Source organism: Tetrao urogallus, assembly GCF_951394365.1.
Source record: "Tetrao urogallus genome assembly, chromosome: Z".
Taxonomy (NCBI): Eukaryota; Metazoa; Chordata; class Aves; order Galliformes; family Phasianidae; genus Tetrao; species Tetrao urogallus.
The window spans coordinates 1,445,852-1,458,503 of NC_136816.1; positions in this window are offsets into that span (position 1 = coordinate 1,445,852).

Genomic DNA, 12,652 nt, shown 5'->3' on the forward strand with positions numbered 1-12,652 from the left:
CTAAGACCATCAGGTCCAATCACTGACCCATCGGCAGTATGCCCACTAATCAGTGCCACGTCTCCAATCTGTGCTACAGCTCCGGGAACGGTAACTCCGTGTTTTCAGCTGAGCATCAGGCACCGACTGGAAAATGCTCTGAGTCCGGGGGACACGGAACTCTTCCAGCCGAAAGAGCGAAATGATAAATTTCTGCGTCGTTTTCACGACAAGAAAACCACAGGAAACTTCCTAAAAGTCTCTCAATGTTGCGCAGCAGGAGGCCGCGCAGCTGGTCCCAGCGCTGCGGCCGCTCCAGAATTCCCCTCTCCTGGCCCCAGTGCTCTGAAACGCGCCCTGCCGGGGCAGAAAACGCCCGCTTCTGCCTGGGACTCTGACCTGCGGAGGAAACAGGAGCGACGGAGCCGCCGGTAATTTCTCAGCCGGGCGGAGGTGCCGCCCGTCCTCCCGGAGCGACGCGCAGCGCGGTGCCGCCGGGACCCCCCCCCCGAGCCCGCACCGCACGGGGCAGCGCCCGCCCCGGGCGACAACCGAAAGCCCCTTCCGCTCCTCCGTCGCCTCGTGATGGGAGCCGGAGCCAGAAGCGGCGGGACGCGCCTCTGCGGGCGGTAGCTGCCCGGCTCCGGTCCCGCTTGCAGAGGCACGCGTGCCGGGATGCCGCGTTCGGTCCCTCCGTGACAGCGGGGCGCCTCGCGCGGAGCTCCCGGGGTAAAGCGGAGGATGCGCGACGCGGCCTCGGCGTGACCGGGAGGAGTCGGGGGAGGGAAGCGGTCCTGCGCCCCGCATCGCTCCCCCCGCCCGGCTCGCTCCCGAGGGGCTCCGGGGTTGCGGCAGCGGGGGGGCCCTCGGGAGCGATGTGCGCCCGGCGGGGCTTGTCCCCGCCCCGTGTCCCCGCTGTCTCCGTGTCCCCGCTGTCCCCGTGTCCCCTGCCCCTCACGTCCCGCTCCGTCGCGCAGCTTCCAGCGAGGGGCAGCGGCGGACCTCCTCTGTTCCTCTCTCCTTCGGCTCTGGGAGTTCTAAAGCGTCTTCCCTCGGCACGGCTGAACTCGCCTCGAGGCCTTTTGCGCAGACTGAGAAGGACCAGGGCTGCCTCTGCACTGAATTCATCGCAGTACCCCGCCGTGCTGGTGGTGCAGCTCCCGGAGATCTCAGGCCAACTGCCCCCCTTGCATAAGGACATGGCTTGCACTCTGGCTGTGTCTGCCTGAGCCCTGAGGCCCGCTTGGGACAAGCATCAGCACCTCCAGGCACCCGGTCCCTGAGCGGCTCTCCTCCTGGAATGAGCTTCTAGGTGTCCAGCACTGATCTGGTGAACACGCTGATCTGCACGCCAGCCAGTGGCCCTCCTTGTGTTTCCTGTTGTCTCGGGAGTGGAATTGGGTTTTTTTGGAGTATCTGGTATGATGCTATGTCTTGGTTTGAGGAGAAAAGCAATGCTGATAACACATAGTTGCTGCTGAGCAGTGTTGTACAGAGCCGAGACCATTCATAGCAAAGGGCCCAAGGAGCTGGGAGGGAACAGAGTTGGGACAGCTGACTTACACTGGCCAAAGGGATTTTCTGTTCCATATGACATCACGTGGAAGGAGTTTTGAAGGGGGTGGGAGTTTGTCTGGCTCTCCAAGAGCAATCTTGAATCTGTACAAAGATTCCTGTCTTGGGATACAGGAGCTCTGTGTATCTGGCACGACAAGGAGCTCAGGTCTCAGTATCTCCTTGCTCTTCCCCAGTGGCTTCCAGTCACTGCTTGAAAGTGCCTCTGCACTTTTGCCACTGGAAAGCTCTTGAAGGAACAGTTGAAGTACACAACCAGAGACATTTTCCTCCTCTTCCTCCTCTTTAGTTGCACATCTCTCATTCTTTCTGATACGTTATGGAAGTCAGTCCAATAATTACTAATAATTTTGTTGGACCAGATATTGTTAGCATCGAGACGGTAAGGCAGCTGCCTATGACACTACTGCTGTCATTGCAGCGTTCTCAGGCAACATTCAACTAAATGCCAGCTCCTAAACTGCTTTCTCAACTGAGCAAGCCTGGCTTTCAAAGCCTCCAGGCTCACTGTACCTCTCTTATGGTTGATGAGCAAAAGGCAACCCCCTGTGTGAGCGGCAGAACACCGCCGCTGGTTTTTCTGTGGGATCGCTGCCTTCCTCTTGCTGAACGTGGCTTTGGAAGCAGGGCTAAAGATGAAGGAATACTGTGTTGCAACCAGAAGTCATTTGCATTCTGCTTAGATGGAGGTGTGCAGCCATGAGGAATGATGAGATATGGGTATACGTGGTATGTAATGGCACCTTCTGGTTGTGATGAACCAGAGAGCAAGGAGGCAGAAATGCATGCTTTGCAGGAAAAATGTGTGCATGCATACGTGCCTTTTGGCTCTCCTACACACCGCACTTCAGCCCCTTCCAGCTGGTCACTGTGGCTGTCTCTGCCCCAGCCCAGCCAAATGAAAGTCCTTGGAGCTCTCACTCTGCCACATCAGCAAATCAGCTTCTAGCTCCCCATCTTCACTGTGGTGCTGATGTTCTTCTCTGGTGAAGGTACTTTTTGGCTTTTTTTTCCTCTCTACTAAGAATTGCTGTGTAACTGTACTGCTGTGCTGCAACGTGAGCGCACCTGCAAGTCTGCCATGCCTAATGACTTGCAAGTCTGATTTTAATCCACGTTGACAGAGGGAAGGCACCATAAACGTCCCGAATGAGTGCTGAAACAAGCCTATACTGTGCCACGGAGTGGAAGTTCACTGAAACAAGGCAAGTTGTTCACAGGTGGATGATGCAGTGTGAGGAGAAAGAGGGGGATTGCAAGCTGCATCAGCCTGCAGGAGTAGCGTGTCCCCATGGGCATGACAGAGCTCTGGGCAGGATGTGAATGCTGAACACAGGACGGGACACGTGGAGTGCAGGACAGGGCAGTGCTTGGTCCCAGCACTGGAGACTGGAGAGCCTTCTTCCTCAGAGTTTTGTTTCAGATGGCTGCTGCTGTAGTTCCTTCTGTAGCACAGAGCTCAACTCGTCTGTTACTGCAGCTGAAATGTAGATCCATTGCAAGGATCCTGGTTGTTTTCACTAGTGCGCTTCTTGCTTATCCACTGTGTTGGCTTCTGTGGCAGATGGCAGCAAGTGGAGCACTGTCCAGAGCTGCCAGAACCTGATTGTGACATCGAGTGGCATCTTTTCCAGAGCAGAATGTGGGATGTGGGTTATGCACAAAGGTGTGGTTTGGTGCCTGGCAATTTCATGAGGAAGACATTTTGTGTAGCAGCTGGATCCTCAAAAATACAGCTGTTTGCAGTGCTCCCAGTGCTGCTCTGATCCAGCAGTACGGTTGTAGATGTCTGTAGTGTGAATATCATAGAATCACAGGATCACAGAATGGCCAGGGTTGGAAAGGACCACAATGATCATCCAGTTTCAACCCCCTGCTGTGTGCAGGGTCACTAACCACCAGACTGGGCTGCCCAAAGCCACATCCAGCCTGGCCTTGAAATGTAGTGATAAAAAAAACAGATGGGAATCAACTGTCTCAGCATAATTGATTACAAACAGCAAAGCTAACTGCAAGTTTTGAGAGTAATAGAAACCAAAAGCTACAGGATTTACCTGGAAGAAACAGAATGGCTTTGGCTGTGGGTGACCATGCCCTGCTATCTGATGCCACGTGAGGTGGCTGACTCTGGTTGTTTGTGGACACATACCCAAGGGTTTGGACACAGATCCCTCAAGTGGCATCGTGGAAAAAAAAAGGAAGCTCAACGTCACCTTTATGCTGCAGGATTACGGAACGGCTGAGATTGGCCAGAATCTCTTAAACAGGTACCCATGGGTACATTTCTAATTAAGCCCAGAGCTTAGCCCCTCAACCTTTCCCTATCCCTACCTAAGTCCACACTGCCCCCTGGTGCAGTTTTCTCATTGTTGCACACAATAGATGGATCTAAACAGCAGGTGCTGTTTAGTTCTTCGGTGAGGGCAAATTTAGTCGCCCTTGAGCCCTAGAACGTTTTTGTTGGTGGTGGTGTGGGGTTTCCATTATGAGCCCACCAGTCCTTGCAGATGTGACGTGCAGTGACCAAGCTCCATGTTCAAGCTTTCTGCCGTCTCCTTGCTGATTGCAGGTATTTGAGGGCTCGCATCAGGAAGGGAATCTCTAAGTTCTCCTTGGGCCAAGTGGCACAGCACTGAGAGGTTCGGTTTTGTTCAGTTTTGGTCATGCAGGTTCTGGTGCAAAATCATAACCAGAGTTTTCTGTTGGTCCACCCACCACAACACCAGATGTCATTATCCCACACTGTGGGATGGCACGGGGTATTAATTTGCAGATTCGTTTGGACGGGGCTGAAAATGGTGCCTCGTTTAGCAACAGATTGAATATTTCCTGCTGTTGCCTCTCTGCTCTTCAGCTGAGTCCAGAAGCATTTCGTGATTTTCAGTGGTAAGGGTACCTACTTGTGCCTCTAATTTCTCTTGGCTTCTTCCTGAAGTCAGTGACGTTTTCAACTAAAGTTGTGAGGGCAAGGGAACTTGAATTCACCTGACTTTCGATGTCTGCTAGCGACAGAGAAGGCGCTCAGCACTAAAAGGGGAGGATTTCTTCTCCGGTTCTTCTCGTTACATTATGTCTGCTATTAAGCAGGAAGCCATTGGCTTTTTGTGCCATTTGGACGTGCTTCTGCTGCACGTTCTGCCGGCTGTCACTTAACAGCCCCACTCCTTTTCCTCCACTGACGGGCATTCTGTGGCGTCGCAGTGATCTCTAGCGTCTTCGCTACAGCACAGCTCCGCTCAGCCTCGCCGGGGGGCTGCGGCAGCCGTGCCGGTGCGCTGCCCCCGGCCGCTATGCGCCGTGCAAATCGTAGATCGCGGACTCGTCAAAAGAGGTCGGAAAAGAAAGACCTCTAAGATCCTCTAGTCCAACCAGCAGCCCACCCAAACCGTGCCCACTGCCCGCGTCCCTCAGTGCCACATCCGCGTGGTTTCTGAACACCTCCAGGGACGGTGACTGCGCTACCGCCCTGGGCGGCCACAAAGCGTGGGCAGCAGCGGCACTTCGATCTGGGCCGCGCCGCGCCGTGCAAGCCGTTATCTTCGAGTCGGCTTGCGCTTCTGTGCTTCTGAGAAGCGCCCTTCAGCAATTGTTTTGCACGAGTCCCGGGAGCTGGCGCGCGTCGGGTTCTGTTGTTTTCTTACTAGGAGGTGAAAGGAGCGCGATCTGTGTTAGGGGCAGGTTTTTGTCTCTCTTAGGGGCCATCAGATTGGACCCGTCCTCTTTTTGCTGCGGTTGGGGGCGGCTAATTTGCTCTTGCCTGGAACTATGTGTAAAGTGCAGGACTGGAAGCTGTGATCGTCGAGCCTCCTTGGATGAGCCCGAGCCGGGATTCTCTCATGCCAACCGAGCGCGTTTTGACCAGCACCGTTGCATTGCTGCAGTCACATTCCCCTGGAGCGCACGAAAGGCAGGCAGGAGGCTTCTCGTAGAGAAGCGCCAGCCGAGCGCGGAGGGGGGCTCTAAGATCGGAGCCCGCTGGCTCGGTAAGGCTGCACCGCGGTTTCTGAGGCTGCATGGCGAATAACGCCCGGCCCGCAGCTCCGCGGCGCGGTTCGTGCCAGCCCTGCAGCATCGCCGACGCTAGAGGTCAGTCGAGCACCACGCTCTGGCTCGAGCGGCTGCGTTTGGGCAGCCCGGCTCCGACGGCGGCCGGAGCTGGAGCTGAAGGGCGGCGATCCCTTGCAGCCTGACGTCGGGGTACCTTGCTGATGGCGATCCTCAGTCAGGGTGCCATGGTTTGTGCACCGTCGCTGACTCGAAGGCTGCGATCCTAGGGGCCCCGCTGCCCTGTGCTGGCCGTTCTCCTCTAGATACCTTCTGCTCCTGCTTCTACACCGCTGAGAAAGACCGTTAGCAATGTCTTGCATGAATCCTGAATGGCAGCATGTTTGGCACCTAGTCAGTGACAACTTGCAGGGGTAGATTTTAGATGATAGCTCCTTTGTGGACGGCAACCTGCCCATAGCAGGATGGTTGAAACTGGGTGATCGTTGTGGTCCCTCTCAACCCAGGCCCTTGTATAGTCATACTGATTTTATGATTCTTTGTATTTGTAATTTTGAGAAGCATATAACGTAATTTGAATTCCATTGCTTTCACACTGGCAGATGGAACGAGTGCTTTTTGGGCTAGGTGGAGCCACGTTCTTGATATCAAGATCCCTAATCTTGGTAACGGTGCTCTCTAACATCCTTAGCAGTGACCTGGGCAGTGGGATCAAGTGCACCCATAGCAAGTTTGCATGCAACAACCAAGCTGAGTGGTGCTGTTGATACAACAGAAGGAAGGGATGGCAGCCAAAGAGGATTCAACAATACCAAACACAAGGTGCTGCACCTGGGTTTGGGCAGTCCTAAACAGAAGTAGAACTCCTTCAGAGCAGCGCTGCAGAGAAGGACTTGGGGGTTGTGGGGGATGAAAACCTTCAGTGTATGCTTGCAGCTGGGAAGGCCAACAGTATCCAAAGCTGCATTAAAAGAGTGATGACAGCAGGATAACAGAAATTATTGTCTCCTTCTGCTCTGGCCTTGTGAGCACTTGGAAGCATCAAGGCCTGGGGCCCCCAACGTAAGAAGGCTGTAGAGCTGTTGGAGTGGGTGCAGACACAGTGATGATCACAGGATTGGAACACCCCTTCTATGGAGAAGATTTGAGGGATCTGGGCTTGTTCATCCTGGAGAAGAGAAAGCTCTGGGGGGTTCTTATTACATCCCCCCAGGACTTAGAAGGAGCTTATGAGCAGGTGGGAAACCAGCTTTTTACATGGTCTGATAGTGACAGGACAAAGGTGAATAGTTCAACTAAGAGAGGGTAGATTTAGACTGGAAGGAATTTTTTTTGCTCAGAGGCCCTGGCACAGCAGCCCAGAGAAGCTTTGGACGTCCCATCCCTGGAAGTTTTCAAGAGCAGGTTGGATGGGGCCCTGGCCTAAGTGTGTGGCAGCCCTGACCAATGGCAGAGTTCTATGACTCTGTGATTCTGTGAAAATGCCAAATAGAGTGACTGCATGTACTGTTTGTCATTGTTCTGGTACTGAATATGCTGGTATGCAACCAGGAATTCAGACCAAACAGTTCTCTTTCTGTAGAACAAGTTTCAGACCGGGATTCCAGTTATAGTTGTGTAACTAAAACTAGCTACGACCTCGTTGCTGTACAATTTCCTTCATTTGAGAATGAGAAGTAGGGAAGAAATATGTTTGAGGATGAATGTACCTGGAGCTTTGCTGATTCCCCTAAGAATTTTGATTTCTGTTTACTGGCAGGTGCCCAGGTTAGTGTCAAAGTATAACTGCAGAAAGGACACCCACAAGGAAATATTATTTATCTGTTTGTTCCCTGGGTAGATCAGTGGTCACCAGACAGTCTGCCATCTAAATATGCTTGTTTCTATATTTAACATCCTTTTCAGAGGTGAAGATTAATGTGACTTCATTTTTAAAAAAAATTTTTTTAATGTAATTTATTTTTCATTGTTTTTACTCTGCACAGTACACCTTGAAAGAGCGTAAGCTCTAAAGCCAGATTTTAAGACACTGTCAGTATTGTTCTACTATGTAAATACCAGCATACACATGCTTTTTGTACCAAAGCTAATTTTCTTTGCACTATTGCACTACTCTTATTAAACAAGTCTGAAACACAGCTCTGGATGTTTATAGATTTTTTCTCTTAAGTTATATTCACGTCTTAGAAAGGCTACAAAGCACATCTTCTGCTCTTTGCTGAGGTTGAAAATGCAGCCTTCATAAAGTGAGGAAAGGTCCCACAACAGACCTCTGCCTCTGCTCCTTACTTGGCACCCACCTGCTTAAATCTTAAACTGGTTAGCTGACATAGGTAAATAATGAATTCACATCTGTGGGCTTTTATTGCTATCATTCCAATTCTCTTCAACTGAAAATAGTGTAAGTACCAATTAACATTTCTCTGCCACTTCAGACACTGTGTCTCTTGCTATTGTTACCATCTGTCTCCAGAAATAAAAGCTGGATGTGCTTTGTAAGCTTCTTGGTGCTCATGAGCATTCCTTACTTGTGGAAACATTCAATAATCTCTTTCATCATTGCATACTGATTACCATAATGACACCAATGATGGGACAACTGATTGTCAGTTAGCAGCACGGCCTCAATCTATTTCCATCTGTCTGAAACACCCCAATTTGCTAGATCTTTCTCAAGGACTGCATTTTTATAGCTTTGTTGTTCTCTGGACCTAGCCTACCAGAAGAGTTCATACCAATGGTGGCTGCATTTGTCGTGCAGATTTTACTCAGTTCATACCTCCTCCTTTTTTTCTAAACATACGTTCAGCCGTGTTGCCTTGTTTCTTTCCTTTCTTCCCCCTGCCGTCATGAACCTGCGTTTCCTGCAATTGTGTAGTCATTTATACACAATTTTACATTTATCCTTCCATGTTTTCATATTATTGAAGGCCACTTCTTACAATTGCCCAAGATAACTTTTAGTTTCAATCTTGTTTTCACTCAAGCGTAAATCGAAGTCATTGTTTGTGTGTGCCAGTGCAACTGTACCACCGTGCAAAGTAGGAAGATTCAGAGAAGAGGAGCACCAGGCCCAGCATGGCCAGCTGGGGGAGGGAAGGGGTTGCTCTGCACTGCTCTGTGCCGGTGCAACCTCACCTCAAGCACTTTCTGCAGGTTTGGTGCTGCAGAATGGTGTAAGAATAACATAAAGCCATCAGAAAGCATCCAAAGGATGGAAACGAAGATGGGGAAAGGTCTGCAGGGCACAGTGTCTGAGATAAGACACAGGTCATAGTGGAGAAAAAGTATTTTCTTCATATTTTCAAAGTCAGCCAGCCACTTCATCCACCTTATCATTACTCGGCTAAGAGGCTGGTGACATAGAAGGAATATTTTTCCTTTCATGGGGCAGCGCTTATTCAGCATCAGGTCTGCTGGTGAAAGAAGGGTCCTGTCTCAAAGGGGAAAAAGAATTCTGGCCCAGGAGTTGGGAGAGATTGTCAATAAGGCTTTAAACTAGATTTGAAGGGCAATGGGGATAAAATCAGGCTTGCTAATGACTAGCCTAGGGGCAACATGCCTGGGTTGAAGGTGAGGCCAATAGCCCAGCTGAAGGAAGCCGAATTTTAGAAAAGCCAAATTCCAGCTCTTCGAGGAGTTAATCAACAGAGCACCCTGGGAAACTGTCCACACAGGTAGGGGTGCAGAGCAGGGCTGGCAGATTTTCAAGGAAGCTTTCCTCAGGGCACAAGAGTTCTCCATCCCTGGGTGTAGCAAGTCAGAAAAGGAAGGCAAGAATGGTGTGGCTGAACTGGGACCTGCTGGTCAAACTGAAGTGCAAGAAGGACATGCACAGGCAGTGGAAACAGGGAAGTATTGTTGGAAAGTCAAAAGGGAGCTTCTATAGGTTGTGTAGGGATGTGTTAGGAAAGCCAAGGTCCAATCTGAACTAGACGTGGCAAAGGATGCCAAAAAGAACTAGAAAGGCTTCTATGGGTACCTCAGAAAAGGAAAGTCCAGGAGGGCGCAACCTCCTGGTGAGTGGCACAGGCAGGCTCGTAACAACACACAAGAAGAAGGCTGAGGTGCTTAACAATGTTTTTGCCTCGGTCTTCCCTAACAACTGCTCACTGCACAGCCCTCAAATTTTTGCCTTTGTAGGAGAGGAATTTTTTGTATGTCCCTTCCACTGTGAGCGATGATTGGGTTTGTGACCACCTGAGGAACCTGAGCATCCACAAGTCTATGGTCCCAGTGAGATGCATCCCAGAGTCCTGAGGCAAGTGGCTGATGTGATTGCCAAGCCATTCTCAATGGTATTTGAAAAGCCACAGCAATCAGGTGAAGACCCTGGTGACTGGAAAAAGGCAGCATCACACTCATTCTTAAGAAGGGTAAAAAGGATGAGCCCAGGAACTAGTGTCCTGTCAGTCTCACCTCTGTGATGGGGAAAATCATGGAACAGATCCTCCTGGAAGCTGTGCTAAGGCACACGGAAGACAGGGAGGTGATCCTCTTTAACATCTTAATCAGTGATGTTGACATAATGATGGGAGGAGAATATCACCCAAGTATCCAGCACTGATGATAAAGAAAATCTGCTTTCTAACACTGCAACTTGAGTCTTAGTCTCCTGGTTGACCACTTTACAATATCATGAGGTGATTAATGTTGTTAAAAAGAGTTTGGTGGGCATGGCCAAGCCACAGCACACTGCAGTGCTTTGTGCCTCTCTAGAAGTGCCAGGATGTCAGCAAAGCCTTTTCCAGATATTTTGCTAGTTCTTCAGGATTCTGCAGTTGTTCAGGAGTAGATTCCAGACCACTGGGGATGCCCACCTCTCTGCCCATAGCATCCCACGCTCCCTGCCACCCAGAACTATCCCGCCTCAGGGCAGATCTCTGGGTGACATTCTTAACCTTATTGAATCTTAAAGAAAACCTGGAATACATTCAGGAGTCATACCAATAAGAACATCCAAATTCTTAAAAGCTATTGTAACTAGCCCATGGGAAGAAATGAAATGTGAAAGAGAAAGGGGTGGTGAGAAATCAGTGGAAAGTGTTTTCTCCCTCACATCCAGGCTTCCAAAGAAGACAAAGCAGAGTGTAATCAGTAACAGGCTCCAAAATGTGATTCCAAAAGCACAAATATGACTGAAAGGCTGAGTACAAGCACTGGATTAATTTCCTGACCAGTAATTTTACTGTATCATAAGCCAAGATCACACAGCACAGCAAAGTGACAACATTAAACTAATCTCCAGAGATGGCAAACAACAGAACAGGGAGCATTTATGGTTCCAAGATTCTGAAAGAAGCTCCTTACAGTTTCTGAAGGTTTTATTATTATTATTTTTATTGTTGTTATTTATAATAATATTTTATTATTATAATAATTATTATTTATATATATTTTTTATATTATTATTATCTATTTATTATTATTGTTGTTGTTGTTGTTGTTGTTATTATTATTATTATTATTATTTTCATGATGCCATATAGACAGAACTATCCCTTTGGTCAGTTTAGGTCACCTGGTTCTGTCCTCTCCCAGCTCCTTGTACCCTATCAGCTCCCCTCACCGGTAGGACAGTATAAGAAGCTGGAAAACTAAAATGTCCTTGGCTCTGTGCAGCACTGCTCAGCAACAACCGAAACATCAGTGTGTTAACAGGATTTTTCTCCTAAAACCAAAACACGGCACCATACAGGCGCTCTGAATAAAAAAAAAACACAAAATCATTTCTGCCCCAGCTTAAATTGGGACTTTAACCATGCCTGAAAACAGCAGACTGTATGTCAGGTTTGTATTTGTTGCCTCCAGCTGTGCCAATTAATCATCCTAATTAATTTTACAAATTGAGTAGGGGTGCTTCCTGTTCCTAGCAGCTAATTAGTGACACAGAACACCACTGATCTGAGCAGAGTTTTTAAAATCCTAACCTTACAGAAAAAATGTTATTCAGTTTCTTCTTCAGCACTCTGGAATGAGATCACTTCAGTCCCCTCTTCTAATACTTTCCTGAGCAAGAAAAGGAGTGGGAAACATTTGAATCATGTAAGAGAAAGAGTAATTTGTCCAATGAAGGTTTTGTTGTTGTTGTTTTGGTTTGGGCTGTTTTTTTTTTGTTTTGTTTTTTAATGGAGCCAGAATGTATTCAATGTCAAAATTAAAAGGGTAGGAAGATACAGCACTGTTATCCACTGGAGACGCTGGCCCATTTCCTCGTGCTAATAAGTAGAGCAATGTAAGGCCGAAAATTGTGCTTGTTCCTGACTCAGTCCCGTGAATGCTTTCACTAACCATGCATAACAATGCTCTGTTTTTAGATGTGGCAATTGCTGAGGAGGACAGTCGGTATTTTCTTTGCCTTTTGACTCTCCAGTCGCCTTTTTGCTGCTACTCACCCATCTCTACACAGGAAACCAACGATTCACCTGGCCTTCCATTTTGGCTGCCTGTGCTCCTCCTGCCACTGCTGCTCCTGAGTCCTTCAGATGTGCAGAGCAATTTCCAACCCTGACATCCCGTGCTGGCAGCTGCGTGCCCCGAAACAGAGCCCATCTCACGCCTCGAAGCCTCAGGCTCTGACTCTCCTGCATGTTGTAAGCAACGCAGCCTCGGTCAGGAGCGAGTGCTCACAGCCCCATTATCTGTTCATCTAAGGCTAAGGACAGCGCTCCTGTAATCCAAGATGGGAGCTCACGGGGCTGTTGGTGCACAGCAACTGCACAATCCTATCTCCTGCAGGCTTTTGCTGAGCAGCTCTTCAGATAAACTGGCTATGGCAGCCGGTTCTGCACTGCGGGCAGAGGGAAATTGATGAACCAGGCACTGTGGACAACATGCAAGTTTATTTTCAAGGCTGAAAAGACATGTGAGAGGCGCGTATGAGGGGCAGGACTTGGCCTCCCGTGTCCTTCACTATCACCGCTCTGTGCTACCTTCCATTTCATTCCATTCAGGCGTCCCCACTTGCCAAAGGCAAAAAGGAGCTCTGGCATGGAGCGACAAGGAGAAACACAGAAACACTGGTGTGAAGATGTTGTGTTTTTACTGCATCGACTCCTAGGTAGAAACTGCAAGTTAGCACTTCCGTCTTGGA